The following is a 12,726-nucleotide window of genomic DNA, read 5'->3' on the forward strand; positions in this document are numbered from 1 at the left end:
ATTAGATTTGCTTCCCTCACATAGTAAAAGGTCTCCAGGATTAGATTTGCTGCCCTCACATAGTAAAAGGTCTCCAGGATTAGATTTGCTGCCCTCACATAGTAAAAGGTCTCCAGGACTAGATTTGCTGCCCTCACATAGTAAAAGGTCTCCAGGATTAGGTTTGCTGCCCTCACATAGCATGAACAAACTCAGCATCACCACTTTATGCCTCCTTGTAGGTACATTGTGCTGATGCGTCCACTGTCGCATGTCCTTATAACAACCTTTTGTTGTTATTAATGTAAGGGCGCATGTAAAATGAAGCGATCACACTATTACCTTAGGGACATGTCTAACCAGTGTTATTGTTAATCTAATGCCTCCAGTGATAAGATGCAATTAAACAGTGTTACAAATGGCACTCCTGCTGTTTTCCCTAGTATGATAAGTAAGTTGCTCCTTTACGCTGCTGAGTGTCCTGGTGTCCCCACGGTCCCATGCCCTTAAACCAACTCTTTAGCTGCTGTTGGTTTACTGTGTCTGGTAAACAACCAATGCCACCATTAAAGTAATCCCATATTTGAGGAATCTCATTGTTGATCGTAATGCTTCTGGTAACATGAAGCATTGCTGACATTTTAAAATTTCTACTGTCCTTGCGTGATTGCCATGAACATAATTAAGATGCTTCTTTTCATTTGGTATATGTTTCGTATATTCTTATTGACCAGCAACTGTTTACTTTCTATCTTTTTGTGCAAATAGGGATATCCATTTCACCTTGTTGCTATTGTGACCATTTGGTGAACTGCACAAAACACTTTTTTGGAATGAGTGTCTTGTGCAGTTCAACTAAAATGTTACATGGGCAACATCTCTTAATTTTGGTGGGACTGCACAAAATGGTGATTGGAGTTTCGAAAATCTCTGTCAAATTCTGCTGGTAATCTCGTGCAACATGTTATTAGCCTTTGCAAGATGGGCCGTAGCTGAATGATGCAATCTTTGCTTCATTTCAGGTGAACTGCAGAAAAAGTGGCATGAATTGAATCATCGAGTGGAGCTGCAGGTTGACTTCCACTAGTGCCAGTATTATAGTAATCATGCTCTTTATTATCTGCGTTGTGCAAACAGGAATACTCAACTACAGATGTTGTGACGGTCAAGAGCATTCGCCAAGTTCTTCGATTGTATGACATGGCTAGCCAAGATGGATTAATCCCGATATTCACTTTATCAAAAGGCTCTAATGGGTTGGTTCTGAATCTTGCAAGCTGGGAATCAGTGAGATGTGTAGGCATCTTTGTTGTACTTATTATTTGAATCTTATTTGTTGGTTCTGAATCTTGCAAGCTGGGAATCAATGAGATGTGTAGGCATCTTTGTTGTACTTATTATTTGGATCTTATTTGTTGGTTCTGAATCTTGCAAGCTGGGAATCAATGAGATGTGTAGGCATCTTTGTTGTACTTATTATTTGGAGCTTATTTGTTGGTTCTGAATCTTGCAAGCTGGGAAACACGGCATGATGATGCAGAGGACAACAAGCATAACAAACAGTTCAAACTTGGTAGTATTATCTTTGTGAAAGTGCGACAAATGTGTTGATCGTGTGCGTCCTGAGAATAATAATTCTAATTGTTGTGCATGTTGATCATGTGGCACTGATAGAACGAGCGAATGCATTGCTTGTTTTAAGTATAAATTTCTATTAAAGCTAATTAAATTTAAGTAAAGTGACCACTAACTCCTGTTATTACAGTACCAACACAGACCCGCTCGTGAACCGACGTGTGGCCGGGGGTGCATCTTCTGCCAGGCGTGCAGCGGACGAGGGAGGGGTAGTAACTGTTGTCGCCTATACACAATCAGCTTACTGTTGAATCTGGTTCCCCAAGAGCTGAAAAACGAATTGCTGCCGCCGCCTACACACTCGTTCACTCGAAGAGACTCCAATGGCGATCCGAGGGGTGAGCCTGCTGGATATGGACTTCAGCAAAGAGTTCCCCTTTGAGTTCGCCGTTCAGTCCTATGGCTGCACCAAGTTGAATGTGATGTACACCAACGATACGGACTCGGTGAAGCTCTGCCTCGCCTCAGTTCTATGGCTGTACCAGGTTCTGGAGCATTCGCCCGTTTCATCGGCAGCGCCGACTGCACCTTCGCTACTGTGGAGAGAAGGAAGAACGCGACGATTCGGCCATCTTGTGCAACAAGCTTGTCGACATCTAGAAGCAATACAAGATCATCAGCAACGGGCAGGAGAAGGACTCCGTGGTTGACCTCGCTGAGACCATCATCGACCCCTGATACGCCAACATGAAAGAAGACGAGCTGAACACGTGGGAGGTACCTCTGAATCTAGCCTACATAACCTACGCGGCCAAGGACGCATATGCATGCTACGACATGTACAAGCAGATCTTGGACATGAGGGCGTGTCTACTTCCCGTAACCGACGAGTACACGGACAGCCGCAGCGTCATGATCAAGCGTGCCAGGAAGGTCTAGATGTTGTACTTTATCTGTTTATAAGCACCTTTATCATCTGAGTGTTTCATGCATTAGCCTATGTGTCGTAATTATCTGTTTTGTCCGAATTATTTCTTTTAAGAACCCATTAACCTGATTGCTTTTTTAGTGGCTATTTGCTTATGTATGTAAACTAGTTCACTTGTCCATAAAAAAAACTAGTTCACTCGGCTGCCGTGCTTTGAATCTCCTTCGTCCCAACATATTCCCCTCCTCAGGTGGACCCAGCAGGTCTCTGAATTTTCTCCCACTTTCTTTTTCGATGTAAACTGAGTTTTCTCCCAGTACTTTCCCCTAGAACCAACTCAACTGTCCCACGTCTAGCCTAAAAAATAATAATACCTCACGTACTATTAACTCATCAAATTAAAATGATATTTTATTTCGTAAGTTGAAAGTTCTTACAAAATAATAATAATAATTGTTTATATATAACTTGGCAAGTTAACTCCTAGTGATTGCGTACATAAGCTTGCAAAGATTTTACTGACGTGCAATCATGTGTTTATGTTTTTATAACATTTCTCCGCTCTAGCCCAACATGATATTCTCACCCAGCAAGGTCAACAGATGGGAATGCAAATGGGATTTAAACGGGCTGCATAGATGCTACATCATTGTTTCACCGAGCCCACCAAATGGACTAAAAAACAAATGGACTGGCTGACATGTGGGCCAGTAGGTCGAAGCTTAAGAAGGCGTTGGATTTACATCCAACGGCCGGCATTCTTCTTCAATCTCTCGTCTTCTTCCCCCAGCGCTGCCGGAACCGCCTGCTCCAGCCTTCGGCGTCCAGCTGCGTTGTTTTGCGCTGCTCAGCGAAACGCTACCCCGCCGATGGCCAGGCCATCCCTCCACTCCACACCTCCTGTTACTCTCTGCCGAGTGTAGGCCCACCCCGCACCTGAACCAGTCAAGTTTCCCACTCCTCTCCGTCTGCGACTCCACTGTCGTGTCTTCCCCATCTCCGGGTCGTTCCAGTCTGGGGCCTCGCCGTCGTCCACCGCCTCGGTGCGCTCGGCGCGGCGTGGTCAACATACGAGAGTCATCGGAAGAGGACTGTACGTGGAGAGCCTGACGGCTGGGACCCACGAGGTCAATGGTCGCACGCAAGGAAAGTTCCTCCTTATTACGCACTGTACGTGCACTGTACATGGGAAGGGCTTCTGTATTTCGCGAAAAAAATGTTCCCCCCGCTGACAGGTCGGACCCACCAGCTATATCTTCGCACGCAAGGAAGTGCCTCCTTATTACGCACCAAAAAACGAATACCCCCTGCTAGCTGGGACCCACCATAGTGGGTGGATGACTTGTGGGCCTACTAAGTTGATGAGGACGGAGGGCTTTGTCAACTTAGTCAATATGAACGATTCTAGCTCGAGTGACCGTACGATGTCCATCCAACGGCCATAGTGCTTCTTCAACCTCTGGTCTTCTTGCTCCAGCCGCCCAAAGCAGCGCCGGTCGTGCCGCGTGCTCCTGCCTCTCGTGGCAGGCTGTGATGCCGCGGAGGCCTCACCGCCCCCTACTACTCCCACCGCTGGCCCAGGGTATCCCTCTAGTCACCCACTCCCCCTGTTATTCTGCGGCGACGGCAGCCTCACGCCGCAGCCGAACTAGTGAACCCTCATACTCCTCTCCGCGTGGGCATCCACTGCCGCGTCTTCCCCGACTCCGCGTCGTCCCCTTCCTAGGCCTCGCCGTCGTCCACCGCCTTGGTGCTCTCGGCGCGGCATGGTCAATGTGGTCAACGAACGACTTCCATCGGAAGAGTACTGTACGTGGAGAGGCTGACAGCTGGGTCCACGGCCACATCCCAGTTTTTTTGTGATTTGCCTAGTAAGTCGCTTTGTCAGGCCTATTGGGCTGCAAATCTTTCAAGACGAGGAGAGCTTCATTCGGCTGGCCGAGAAAATGGCCTATCAGTAATGAGAAATGGGTTGTACATTTTTAAAACACATCAAACCGGCAATTAGTTTCAAATATCTTTTTTCATTTCGAGATTTTAAATTACATTAATTTTTATGCGTGGAGAATTTGTTGGATTTTATATTGATATACATTTATTTTTAAAATCAGTTTGAATGTGAGTCGAAATTTCAGGATTAAAAACAGTTCGAACCGCACCGAAATATGCAAAATTTCTTATAATTTTTTAACCGTGGCCACAATATGGGCTATAATGCTAACAAAAAGAATATGGGCTTCAAAAAAACCTTAAGAATTAGCAAATGGGCTGTAAATTATTAGAAATAATGGCAGATGGATTGTATGCTGTTTTCCACAGATTTGAGGCTTTCCTAAAAAAAAGGTTGACGCACAAGCAGTGACTGTTGGATGTCCATCGAACGGCCGTCGTGCTTCTTCAATCTCTGCTCTTCCTGCTCCAGCCGCTCAAACAAGCGCCGGCGGGACTGCCTGCTCCCTCCTCCCCGCGGCCGGCAGTGCTGCCGCCCAGGCCTCACCGCCCCACCATACTCCCATCGCTGGCCTAGCCATCCCTCTACTCACCCACACCTACTGTTATTCTCCGGCGACGGCAGACGAACCAGTAAACCCTCGTACAGTCGTACTCCCCTCCGCGTGGGAAACAACTGCCGAGTCTTCCCTGCCTTCGTGTCGTTCACTTCCTAGGCCTCGCCGTCGTCCACTGCCCTGGTCCTCTCGGCACGGCCTGGTCAACGTGGTCAACGACCGACATGTATCTGAAGTGGACTGTACGTGGAGAGGCCGACAGCTGGGTCCACGGCCGCACGCAAGGAAATGCCTCCTTATTACGCGCAAAATAATGATTCCTCCACCTGACATCAGGGACCCACCAAAAGGGCCTCTGTATTTCGTGAAAAAAACGTTACCGCCGCTGATAGCTCGGACCCACCAGCTATATCTTCGCACGCAAGGAAGTGCCTACTTATTACGCACAAAAAAAATGAATACTCCCCCTGTTAGTTGGGACCCAGTATAGTAGCAGGCTGACTTGTGGGCCTACTAAGTTGACGGGGACGGAGGGCTTTGTCAACTTAGTCAATATGCACGATTCTGGCTCCAGTGACTGTACGATGTCCATCCAATGGCGGTAGTGCTTCTTCAACCTCTGGTCTTCTTGCTCCAGCCGCCCAAACCAGTGTCGGTCATTCCTCGTGCTCCTGCCTCCCGTGGCCGGATGCGATGCGGCAGAGGCCTCACCGCCCCCTACTACTCCCACCGCTGGCCAGGCCATCCCTCTACTCACCCACACCCCCTGTTATTCTGCGGCGACGGCAGCCTCACACCGCAGTGAACCAGTGAACCCTCGTACTCCTCTACGCGTGGGCATCCACTGTCGCGTCTTCCCCGGCTCCGCGTCGTCCCCTTCCTAGGCCTCGCCGCCGTCCACCGCCCTGGTGCTCTCGGCGCGGCGTGGTCAACGTGGTCAAGCAACGGCTTGCATCGGACGTGGACTGTATGTGGAGAGGCTGACAGCTGGGTCCATGGCCGCAACAAGGAAGTGCCTCCTTATTACGTGCAAAATAATTATTCCTCCACCTGAGAGCGGGGACCCACAGGACGGGCCACCGTATTTCACGAAAAAATTGTTTGCCCCTGACTGCAGGGACCCACCAGCTACATATTCGCACGCAAGGAAGTGCGTCCGGGCAAAAAAAAACGATTCGCCCCCTGACTGCTGGGACCCACCAGCTACATCTTCGCAGGCAAGGAAGTGCCTGACAGTCGGGACCCACTTGGTCGAAGCGTACGTAGTGTTGTCATTCTGCTCGCGAACGTGTACGTACATATATACTGGTGGATGTAGAGGCGCGCACGTGTCGTAGTAGAGGCGCGCACGTAGCATGTACACGTACGTACAACGGCCAGGGTGCAAGAAAGAAAATATGGCCACGTATGTGTACATATGGGCGGGGTCTCGAACGCCTACTCGCGCATACGTACGACCAGGGCTCGTGTACATGGCTGGGTCGGAACGGAGAAACAGCGTCGTCGTCGTGTTCATGGGGAGGCAACGGAATGCGTCGTGTTCATGGGGAGGCAACGGAACGCGTGGGAGCCAACCGGCTGGGTCGGAACGGAATGCGTGGTCGTGTTAATCGGGAGCGCTTGGACGGAACAGGCGACGGAAACGAGGCCTGGCGTACTGGACAACGGAGGAAACGGACCTCCTACGTTCGGAACGGGGTCCTGTTGATCGGGAGGGGTCTGGCGTACCGCAAAACGGAGGAAACGAACCTCCTACGGTAGAAACGGGGGTCCTGTTGATCGGGAGGGGTGTGGCGTACCGCAAAACGGACGAAACGGACCTCCTACGGTCGAAACGGGGGTCCTGTTGATCGGGAGGGGTGTGGCGTACCGCAAAACGGACGAAACGGACCTCCTACGGTCGAAACGGGGGTCCTGTTCATCGGGAGGGGTGTGGCGTACCGCAAAACGGGACTCCACGGGATACTGTTCATCTCCACCGTCGACCTCCTCCAGCCTCCACGGGCTACCGTCGACCTCCTCCAGCCTCCACGGGCTCCAGTTCATCCAGCCTCCCCCGCGCGCTACTCCACCGGCTACTGTTCAACCACCCCTACACGAGCACCCCTCCAGCGTCTACTGTTCATCCAGCCCTCCACACCACAGGGTCCTGTTCAACCACCCCTCCACGGGCACCCCTCCACCGTCTACTGTTCATCCAGCCCTCCACCACACCACGGGGTCATGTTCATCTAGAGGCAACGCCACCGCTCACTGTTCATCCACCCCCCCCCCCCCGCAACGCTCACTGTTCATCCCAAAGGCAGCATCGATCGGCTTCAGTTAGCAGCAGTAGCGAAGGAATCGCTCGATCGGGTTCAGTTAACAGCCATCGATCGATCGCTCGGGTTTAGTAACGCGTAGCCTGCAGTGCAATCGCTCGGGTTCAGTTAGAGCCCAACGCCTCGCTCGGGTTCAGTTAGAGCCAACGCCTCGCACACACACACGTACCTGTACGAGAGAAACGCGCATCGCTCGGCCCCCGACCTCCCACCGTAACTATGAACTCCCCGAAATTTTCCTCGCCCTCTCTTCTACCACGGTTTTTTCCGTCATGGACAGCCCAAAGAATGTCATGCAGCTGTGTCTCCGGCCCGCCCAGGACGAAAAGCCCATTTTCTGTCATGATTTTTTGTCATAGAAATAGGAGCCCACCACATCTATGATGATACCGGGATTTTCACAACTATCGTCATAGAAGTGTCATATGTATGATAGAATTTTTTTTCGTTCGGCCCAAAATGTCACGGATGTGTCTTTTTTTGTAGTGTTAAAACCATCTCGACATAAACGGGAAGCGCTAACGAGATATTTATTGATGGACGGCACATGATGAACGTTCTTCAGATGCACGGTCTTCCCCGAAGTAAACTTCAGATCGACCGTACCAACACCTCAAACGATGGCATGTGACCCGTTCCCCATCAGCACGGGAGAAGTCCCTGTGGCCTGGTAAGAAGAAAACATGGAGGCGTCAGCACAAACATGTACATTGGCACTAGTGTCAATTAACCAATCAGGGGACTGAAATACTGAAAGGATGGTAGGAAAAATACCGACCCTGATTCCTTCATATCAGTATCATCGATGACAACATTAGCGGACTTACCGCTCTTCTCATGTTCACGCTCCTCAAAGCGGTTAGGACATTTCGGAGACCAGTGATTAGGGTCACCGGAGACATGGCAAAGTCCCTTCCCCTCCTTATGAGAATTCTTCTTGAATTTAGTAGAATGTGACGGCTTGTTCTTTGCATCAAACTTGCCTTTGCTCTGAGTTTTTTCTTGTTATTTTTGAACTTGTTGGGCAGGAAGTTCTTCTTTTGTACCATGTGGGCACTAGAAGCTCCCTTAGCAACTCGAGCACGTGTGTCTTTTGCTCTCGCCTTCTCTTCAACATCAAGAGTACCAATGAGATCCGCAGCGGAAAACTCATGTCTCTTGTGTTTCAGGGAAGTAGCAAAATTATTCCACGAAGGTGGAAGCTTGGCAATGATGCCTCCGGCAAAAAATTTGTCCGGCAACACACACTTGAAGTACTCAAGTTTTTTTTGCGAGCGACTGTATCTCATGAGCCTGTTGTACAACAGAGTGCTCATCAGTCATCTTTTAGTCATAGAATTGAGACGTACAACTCGCTGTCGGCGTCCGAGGCACCAAACTTGGCCTCGAGCGCAACCCAAATGTCCTTGCCGTTCTCAAATGACATATACAAATCCACAATGGAATCATCAAGAACACTGATACGTCTCCGACGTATCTACTTTTCCAAACACTTTTGCCCTTGTTTTGAACTCTAACTTGCATGATTTGAATGGAACTAACCCGGACTGATGCTATTTTCAGCAGAATTGCCATGGTATTATCTTTGTGCAGAAACAAAAGTTCTTAGAATGACCTGAAACTTCACAGAGATTATTTTTGGAAATAATTAGAAATACTGGCAAAAGAATCAAGGCCAGGGGGGCCACGTCCTATCCACGAGGGTGGGAGGCGCGCCTGCCCCCCTAGGGCGCGCCCCCTGCCTTGTGGGCTGATACGTCTCCAACGTATCTATAATTTTTGATTGTTCCATGCTATTATATTATTTGTTTTGGATGTTTATGGGCTTTATTAAACACTTTTATATTACTTTGGGACTAACCTATTGACCCAGAGCCCAGTGCCAGTTTCTATTTTTCCCCTTGTTTCAGTGTTTCGCAGAAAAGGAATATCAAACGGAGTCCAAACAGAATGAAACCTTCGGAGAAGTTATTTTTGGAAAGAAAGCAATCTGGGAGACTTGGAGTGCACGTCAGGGGATCAACGAGGAAGGCACGAGGTAGGGGGGCGCGCCCACTCCCCCTGGGCGCGCCCTCCACCCTCGTGGGCCCCTCGTGGCTCCCTTGACGTATTTCTTCCTCCTATATATACCCATATACCCTAAAACCTTCAGCGAACAGAACAGATCGGGAGTTCCGCCGCCGCAAGCCTCTGTAGCCACCAAAACCCAATCGGGACCCTGTTCCGGCACCCTGCCGGAGAGGGGGGGATCCCTCGCCGGTGGCCAACTTCATCATCCCGGCGCTCTCCATGACGAGGAGGGAGTAGTTCACCCTCGGGGCTGAGGGTATGTACTAGTAGCTATGTGTTTGATCTCTCTCTCTCTCTCTCTCGTGTTCTTGAGGTGATACGATCTTGATGTATCGCGAGCTTTGCTATTATAGTTGGATCTTATGATGCTTCTCCCCCTCTACTATCTTGTAATGTATTGAGTTTTCCCTTTGAAGTTACCTTGTCGGATTGAGTCTTTAATGATTTGAGAACACTTTATGTATGTCTTGAGTGGGATAACCGTGGTGACAATGGGTTATTCTATTGATTCACTTGATGTATGTTTTGGTGATCAACTTGCGGGTTCCGCCCATGAACCTATGCATAGGGGTTGGCACACGTTTTCGTCTTGACTCTCTGGTAGAAACTTTGGGGCACTCTTTAAGGTTCTATGTGTTGGTTGAATAGATGAATCTGAGATAGTGTGATGTATATCGTATAATCATACCCACGGATACTTGAGGTGACATTGGAGTATCTAGGTGACATTAGGGTTTTGGTTGATGTGTGTCTTAAGGTGTTATTTTACTACGAACTCTAGGGCTGTTTGTGACACTTATAGGAATAGCCCAATGGATTGATCGGAAAGAATAACTTTGAGGTGGTTTCGTACCCTACCATAATCTCTTTGTTTGTTCTCCGCTATTAGTGACTTTGGAGTGACTCTTTGTTGCATGTTGAGGGATAGTTATATGATCCAATTATGTTATTATTGTTGAGAGAACTTGCACTAGTGAAAGTATGAACCCTAGGCCTTGTTTCCTAGCATTGCAATACCGTTTACGCTCACTTTTATCATTAGTTACCTTGCTGTTTTTATATTTTCAGATTAAAAAAACCTATATCTACCATCCATATTACACTTGTATCACCATCTCTTCGCCGAACTAGTGCACATATACAATTTATCATTGTATTGGGTGTGTTGGGGACACAAGAGACTCTTTGTTATTTGGTTGCAGGGTTGTTTGAGAGAGACCATCTTCATCCTACGCCTCCCACGGATTGTTAAACCCTAGGTCATCCACTTGAGGGAAATTTGCTACTGTCCTACAAACCTCTGCACTTGGAGGCCCAACAACGTCTACAAGAAGAAGGTTGCGTAGTAGACATCAAGCACTTTCTGGCGCCGTTGCCGGGGAGGTGAGTGCTTGAAGGTATATCTTTAGATCTTGCAATCGAATCTTTTAGTTTCTTCTTTTATCACTAGTTTAGTCTATAAAAGAAAACTACAAAAAATGGAATTAAGGTTGCCTCATATGCTTCATCTTTTCAATATCTTTCGTGAAAATGATGGAAAGGAAAATTGTGCTCAAGTGCTAGAAGAAGAATGCATTAGAATGTTTGGCACTAAATCTTTGTATGATGAGAATGATTGCAATGTTGTTAGTATGAATTCTTTGAATACCCATGATGCTAATGATATGCAAAGCCACGAGCTTGGGGATGCTATGTTTGATGAAGATGATATTTTTAGTCCCCCAAGATTTGATGTGCAAATTTATTATGATGAAAGCATGCCTCCTATTTATGATGATTATTGTGGTGACACGTATGCCATAAAGACTAAAGATAACCATGAAACTTGTCATCATGATTTTAATTTTCAATTGGATTATGCTTCACATGATAGTTATTTTGTTGAGTTTGCTCCCACTACTATTCCGAATTAGAAGAATTTTGCTTATGTGGAGAGTAGTCAAATTTTTATGCAAGTAGATCATGAAAAGAATGCTTTATGTGATGGTTATATTGTTGAATTCATTCATGATGCTACTGAAAATTATTATGAGGGAGGAATATATGCTTGTAGGAATTGCAATAATATCAAGTTTCCTCTCTATGTGCTTAAAGTTTTGAAGTTATGCTTGTTCTGCCTTCCTATGCTAGTTGATTATTGTTCCCATAAGTTGTTTGCCCACAAAATCCCTATGCATAGGAAGTGGGTTAGACTTAAATGTGCTAGTCATATTCTTCATGATGCTCTCTTTATGTTTCAATTCTTATCTTTTATGTGAGCATCATCGAAATCATCATGCCTAGCTAGGGGCGTTAAACGTTAGCGCTTGTTGGGAGGCAACCCAATTTATTTTAGTTTATTGCTTTTTGGTTCTGTTTAGGAATAAATAATCCATCTATCTTCTGTCTATATGTGGTTTTATGTTTTAATTAGTGTTTGTGCCAAGAAGAACCTTTGGGAAGACTTGGGTGAAGTCTTTATGATCATGCTGTAAAAAACAGAAACCTTAGCGCTCACGAGATTAGCTAAAACTTTTTACTGGAGAGTGCTATTTAGTTGATTCTTTTTGTAGATGATTACTAGATAAATGCCTCAGGTCCACCAATTTATTTTAGAATTTTTGGAGTTCAGAAGTTTGCGTTAGTTACAGATTACTACAGACTGTTTTGTTTTTGACAGATTCTATTTTCCGTGTGTTGTTTGCTTATTTTGATGACTCTATGGCTAGTAAAATAGTTTATAAACCATAGAGAAGTTGGATTACAGTAGTTTTAACACCAATATAAATAAATAATGAGTTCATTACAGTACCATGAAGTGGTGTTATGTTTTCTTTCGCTAACGGAGCTCACGAGATTTTCTGTTAAGTTTTGTGTTGTGAAGTTTTCAAGTTTTGGGTAAAGATTCGATGGACTATGGAATAAGGAGTGGCAAGAGCCTAAGCTTGGGGATTCCCAAGGAACCCCAAGTAATATTCAAGGATAACCAAGAGCCTAAGCTTGGGGATGCCCCGGAAGGCATCCCCTCTTTCGTCTTCATTCATCGGTAACTTTATTTAGAGCTATATTTTTATTCACCACATGATATGTGTTTTGCTTGGAGCGTCATTTTTTTTTGCTTTGCTTGCTGTTTGAATAAAATACTAAGATCTGAAATTATTAAATGGGAGAGTCTTCACATAGTTGCATAATTATTCGACTACTCATTGATCTTCACTTATATCTTTCGGGGTAGTCTGTCGTTTGCTCTAGTGCCTCACTTATATATTTTAGAGCACAACGGTGGTTTTATTTTGAAGAAATAGATGAAATCTCATGCTTCACTTATATTATTTTGAGAGTCTTAAACAGCATGGTATTTTGCTTA

This window comes from Triticum aestivum, chromosome 3D (assembly GCF_018294505.1).
Source record: "Triticum aestivum cultivar Chinese Spring chromosome 3D, IWGSC CS RefSeq v2.1, whole genome shotgun sequence".
Taxonomy (NCBI): Eukaryota; Viridiplantae; Streptophyta; class Magnoliopsida; order Poales; family Poaceae; genus Triticum; species Triticum aestivum.